This window comes from Epinephelus fuscoguttatus, linkage group LG9 (assembly GCF_011397635.1).
Source record: "Epinephelus fuscoguttatus linkage group LG9, E.fuscoguttatus.final_Chr_v1".
NCBI classification, from domain to species: domain Eukaryota; kingdom Metazoa; phylum Chordata; class Actinopteri; order Perciformes; family Serranidae; genus Epinephelus; species Epinephelus fuscoguttatus.
The window spans coordinates 44653792-44660022 of record NC_064760.1 but is presented as its reverse complement, the minus strand read 5'-3'; the positions used below and the strand labels follow the sequence as shown (position 1 = coordinate 44660022).

The 6231-nt window shown below is 38.2% G+C and overlaps 1 long non-coding RNA gene across 1 annotated transcript; it reads left to right on the top strand.

Moving 5' to 3' along the window:
• Positions 1–4594: 4594 nt before the first annotated feature.
• LOC125894729 (uncharacterized) lies at positions 4595–5700 on the top strand. Its single transcript, XR_007450105.1, has 3 exons — positions 4595–4644; positions 4790–5073; positions 5479–5700. It is a non-coding gene; the product is annotated as an uncharacterized LOC125894729 (long non-coding RNA).
• The last annotated feature ends 531 nt before the right edge of the window (positions 5701–6231 follow it).

Genomic DNA, 6231 nt, shown 5'->3' with positions numbered 1-6231 from the left:
AAAAGGTAAAAATTACCTCCCTTTTTGAACTGTGTACATGGACCATCACTAAAAAAAAAATGGATGGTTTTTATGTCCGGGCATCTCTCGCGGATTTCACTCAGGATGAGATTCAGGTGTTGCCAAATGGCAGGTGGTCCCTTCAGTCTGGATGCTGATATAGTGCAGCAGGAGGTAGGGGCAGATGTTCCCCCCACTTAATAAACCCCAGTGTGCAAAGTGGCCTGGTGGTGTGATACACAAAAATGCGCACCTTGTACCTCACTGCTGTACTTGCAGCTGTAATTCTCGGAGAAGTCGATATGCACTGCACATTCATTTGCAGGGAGATTCAGCTTCAGGACTCATGAGAAAGCATATTGCTGCCTAATGTTGTAGAGATGGTGCCTGAACTTCTGGAGCAAAATGGTTAAGGTTTCCACCAGCTCTTCTTGGGTGCATTCAAATTCTTTTTGTTAGTGGGTAGGTTTTCCTGCTGCATTCTTCACATTCACCATACATACATCACTTGCTTGTGGTGTCACATGTAATGGCTTGTGCCAGGTTCTCTACATTGGATGTGTCAGTGATGTGCATCTGGTGAAGTTTTTTGTCAATAAATGCTAGATTTTCATGTTGTTTGCACACGCATGTATCACGATCTGCCAATGTTGGATGCACAACCCAGTAGGGGCGAAGTCAGCAGAACAGTGAGTACGATAAATGGAGGTTGGTCTGCTCAGCCAGGAACTTCAAATGGAGGTTCTTCATTGAATCCAACAGCAAGCTTTTCTGCATTTTCTTCTTGTCTTTTGTCAGTGTTAGCTTTTTTCCAGGTGTGAGTGCCTGCTGACATCATCACGTAAAAAGAACATTTTCACCACTGACCTCATCTTGGCAGCAGTCCCCTCATGCTTCTTCCTCTGGTACCTGCAGACATTTTCATTTGTGACTTTTGCCCACCTCCTTCTTGAAAATCCAAAAACCTCCTCTGCCAATCTCTGTAGCCTGTGCTTCTTCAAGATTTTGCTAGTGACTATTCTTGCAATTACTTGTCTGTCACTCTCTTTCTTTGAATTTTTATACTTTAAGCGTACTTCTTCAGCTGTTGCTGTATGGAACAACAACGTTTTCCTGAGGGTTGTGCCTGAGATTTGCTGAAGCAACTTGTTGAATTTGGATCTCGGAGACGGATGATCTTTTTTCAGTTGCTGGAGCCTTTTCTTGTATTTTTCTGCTCGTCGTTCAGCTTTCCCCAACTAACTTGTAATTTTTTCAACTCCCTGTGTAATTTTGCCTTAGCAGCCCTCCTTTTTTTTTCGCCCAAGATCAAGTTGCCTAAAAGAAAAATGTAAACATAAATATGCAGTAATGTAACCATTTAACCTGACACAAAATGGACATTGCCATGTCATTAGCTGTACAGTAACTTTGTAGTGGCTTGTAATTATTACATTATGTCTGACACAGTAGCATCTCTGCTTTTCCGCAGCGCTCAGTGGTGCTGTAGAACTATGAACAAATCAATTTAAAAGTTAAAAAATGTCTATTAATGTATGAAAAGTGATCTGAACGTGATTGAAGGATCTTGCTCTTTAATAAAAGGTCTATAAACTGAGATAGTTACAACCCTGTTACAGTAGAGCAACCCTGTTACTCTGATTTAGGTAACAGGGTTGCAAATTAATGCTACAGGTAGCTTTTTTCAGGAATAGATGTTAGCTGTAGAATGCTAATGCTATTGATAAGGTCAAGGACAAACTTATTTATGTAAATAAAGAATGAAAATTTGAAATTTATTCAGTTAATTCTGGTTAAAAACTCTAACAGAGTTGCATTGGTTAGAGTGACACACCCCATCAACACTGAAAATACAGAAAAAATGTGAAAAATAGAAAAGAGAATTTACCTTTGGTCTACCCATATCTTTAGCAAATCACTTGATGATGTCACTTCATCTGTGCTGAGTGACTCAGTGTTGTTTCACTTCCTGTGTCAGACTCAATAGATTTTGGTAACAGGGTTGCGTGTATGTTTTGGGACACAACTTCAGTGCATAATCATTACGATTTGAAATACCTTGATTATGAAACAAATTGTTTTAACAACTTTAAGAGACACGTACCAACTAAATGATACAAAAAAGTAAATGTTTAACTTTTTTTTAGAAGTTTTATTTAGCATGCAATTCAGTTATCAAGTGGGTGGGACATGACAAAATGCCATTTTAGGGGTTGATCATAAAGTATTTGGTCTACTAAATAATGGTTTTAAACCACTTTTTCAGCAACTGTATTAATGAATGAATGAAATGTTTATTTTCGTGTCTGGCTGCCCCAAGGCAGCCCATCCCTCATGGGATTATTCAGACACATTTTAAAACAAAACCTTTTCCAGTGCCATCATGCCAACATAAAATATTACACATGACATGCACACAAGCTGCAAATAAAGATCAATAAAAATTTTTTTTAAAAAAATATAGAAATAAATAAAACAAATTAAAATAAAAAGGACAATGTTTAGAGCCAAGATCTATCTGTGTGCATAAGTTTGCTTTCTTCTGTTCCATGCTTTATGGATATAATTGGATATTGCAAATATATGATTATCAAATAACCATTTAATTATTTGGTTATCCTGGGACAGACCTACATGTGTTGATACTTTGTCAAAGAGTGTTTCTCTTAGGTCATCGTAGAATGGACAGTACAGCAGAAAGTGAGTTTCATTCTCAACTTTACCGAGCTCACAGTAGTGACATAATCTTTGATCTTCCTTAGTTCTAGTGTAGCGTCCTGTCTCAATATGTTGCGGTAATATCCCAAAGCGAAACTGAGCACACAGAGATCTTTGGCTCTTAGATAAATCACACATAACATATCTTTCACAATCATACATTTCTTTAAACAAACAAAATGTGCGTAATTTTGGCTTATGATTAATTTCATCCAGCCAATTACTTTTATATTTTGTCATAGCAAATTCTTTAAACACCCCCACATCCGCTCTCTGTCTGTGGCTATAGAGATGTTGAAGCCCATGCTCCTGAAGCAGATAATACATCTCTGACACCCATTCTCCTTCCACCGAGAGATCCCACATGAAAATCTTCTTCGCCATTCTATCATCCGGTAGATCAAGCATTCTGTTCCACAAGTTCATCATATTTACCGTCCACCTGACTTCACACGGTACCCATCCCATGTCACCGTTAATGGCAGATATAGGGACAAATTTATGGACACCGAAAAAGTATCTTTGTGCCCTATTGTGCACACTTACACTTTTATTATAATGTCTAAACCCCCACACTCCAGACGAGTAGTCCAGAATAGGACAGACACATGCTTGATACAATTGGCTATATGTAGCATAACCCATATTTCTTAAAGTCTTAGTTTTCCCAATGATACCTCCTAAAACTCTGCTGGCAGAGTCTGCTAACCCTGATGTCCCATGTAAAAATGACATGTTCATCCAGGAAAAGGCCCAAATATTTGTACTAAACTGTATATTCGAGTTTATTATCACCAAAACAGAATTGAAATTCACTTCTTTTCCAACTGGTTTTTCTAAACTCCATAATCTCTGTCTTTTTTGGATTAATAGAAAGGCGCCATCTTTTGCACCATTTTTCGGTACAAGTTAACATTTTTTGCAAATCTATTTCATTTTCTGCCATCAATATTAAATCATCTGCATAAAGCAGGGTGCTCAGTTTCACTTCCCCACATGTTATCTGTATTTACATTTAGTCTCAGGACAAGTATAATTTAAACAAGTGATTTTTTTGTGTTTTATTCATTGATTATTTGAAATTTAATGGGTGGGACAGAAAATGTCCTCCAGTTCTAGAATTCTATAAATACACTTAAGAATGTTCATTGAACACTTTTTGTTTAAGAAGTTATGCTGTTTTTGGGTCAGGTACTTACCCCATACTGAATAGGCTAGACTGTGCGTTGTAACTTAGAGGCTGACATTTTTTCGGGAATCCCAAGGGCCACGTGATTCCCGTGGGATTCCCACGGGATGGGAATTAGTTTCACTATTCGTCATGTGATTGGAACGGATGGGAAAAAAAGTCAACAGGAGTGGGCGGGACTGGGAATCATTATTAGGCCTGTTGCGATATGCGACAAGTCGGTCAATTGCACGGTAAATTAAAAGGGATTAATTGCCATATTCATGTGTCTTTGTTTTCCTGGTGTAACCCGGTTCAAAATACCATATGTAATAAAGTTAATGTTTAAAATTGTTAAAACATTAAAAGTATCTTAAATAAGGTTAAAAAGTCAGTTCATAAAAAGATACATCATAAGTATGGTTAAAGGTTGTTTCCTGTAAGATTTAAAAAAAAATGCTGTGGAATAAATAAGTTAAACAGGTACGGATGTAAAGATGTAAGTATGTTGAGTAAATGTTTATTTTATTTTGAAGAGTGTTTTATTTTGAAGGTAATAGGAAAAGGAAGTGGTGTGTGAATGTGTGTCGCTTGACTGGCTAAGTCACAATGTGTAGCCAAAAAAAAAGTACGTGAAAAGTATGTAGTTGGTGTTTTTTAGGGCTGCCTATCCGACAGTTTGTGCCTGGACATTCTACATATATTCTGTGAGGAGCTGAGAACATTTGTACCCGAAGTGTGTTGAACAGTTTTTCATGGTATGTATAATTAATCAGTTAGATACCACAGGTGTATGGTTAGCAGGGGTGTGCATGCATCACTAGCCAAGTGAATGAACTTTTAGCGACAGAAAAGCTAAGCTAACTCAGCTTACTAACAAGGCTATAATTCATTTTTCCGAAGAGGAGATTTGAGGAAGAAGCAGAAGGAGGGGAGAAGGACAAGAGGCCCTGAGCTACCGACTACCCCGTGAGCCACCCAGATGAAACTCAAGAGTATCGAGAGACTGCGTCATACCGCCAAACTGACTTCACTGTTTGCTTAAGGTATCATTTTTATTTGTTGCTCTTTTGAGTGAAGCGGCCAGAGAGTTTTAAGCCTCACCGTACCCAAGCATCCTATCAGGCCTGCAACCCGGGGAAATTTAGAACTAATTGCCGGCGGGTGACTGTGTGTGTGTGAGCTTGGTGAGTGTGGGCCCACTGGTATTTTATTTTATTTTATTTAAAAAAAAAAAAAAGGGATAATTGAATGTCAATTGAATATTGTGTTTATCCAATTTAAAAGTATATTGTGGAAGTTTATATGTGAGTTTAAGAGACCATAAAGTGGTCCAAAGAGACTGAATTATGATTTATTTTAAAAAAAGACTGCATTTTATTTGTTTGTTTTGTTTGGTGTTTGAATACAGGTTAAACTCAGTGAAGGTTTTAAAGGAGAAGGCACTTGGGTTTAAAGGAACTGATTAAAGGATTATTGCCGTGCTTAGATTTGCAGTTAATTTGCAGTGAATAAAACACTCAAGACACATAAAAAGTTTAAAGGTAACAGAGAACAGATTACATCACCTATTGTATATTATTTTATTTCAGTTAAAGAACTCAGGGCCCTTCCCTGATTATATTATGGGATAACTGGGCTACGTCTCTCTCCACCAAAGAGACTGGACGACAAGAGCGTTCACTGCCGTGTATCGTCTGGCAGCGAGGTGAGTTGGTTCATCAGCTCTTGTCATGCGTGTCTTTGTCTCTGTGGGGGAGGCAGGGCTATGGGCTACACACACACACACAGTGCAATCTTCGTGAGGGGGAGACGAGGCAGAGGAAAAAAACAGAGTTGAGCCTAAGAGAAAGACAGGGAACTTGTTCCTAAACCAAATGTCATGGCCCCTCTGTGGGAGTGTTTTGGATTTAAACCAAATGACAGAGGGGAGCCCAGTAATTTGGACGAGCCAGTGTGATGGGTTTGTTGTAAAACCATCTCAACAAAAAGAGCGAATACGACCAACTTAACTGCACACCTGAGAGTGAGAGAAAGTAGTTGAAACTAGCTCCACCTCCAGCAGCTACAACAGTAACATGCTGCTCTAACACTGATGCTTCAGTATTAATAATCTAATGATGCCATATATAATATTATCAGTCAGAGGAACCAAACACTACTTTTACTGCAATACTTTAACTACATTTTTCTCTCTCAGAACTGGTTCTTATGACGTGTTGTCTGACCACATCAGACATCAAATGTGTTTATCATTCTGAACAGCTTCAAGGTGGAGTGAATGTAAAAAATAATTAGGCAATAAACATCAAAACACTACATTAGATGTCATATTTGGGTTTATA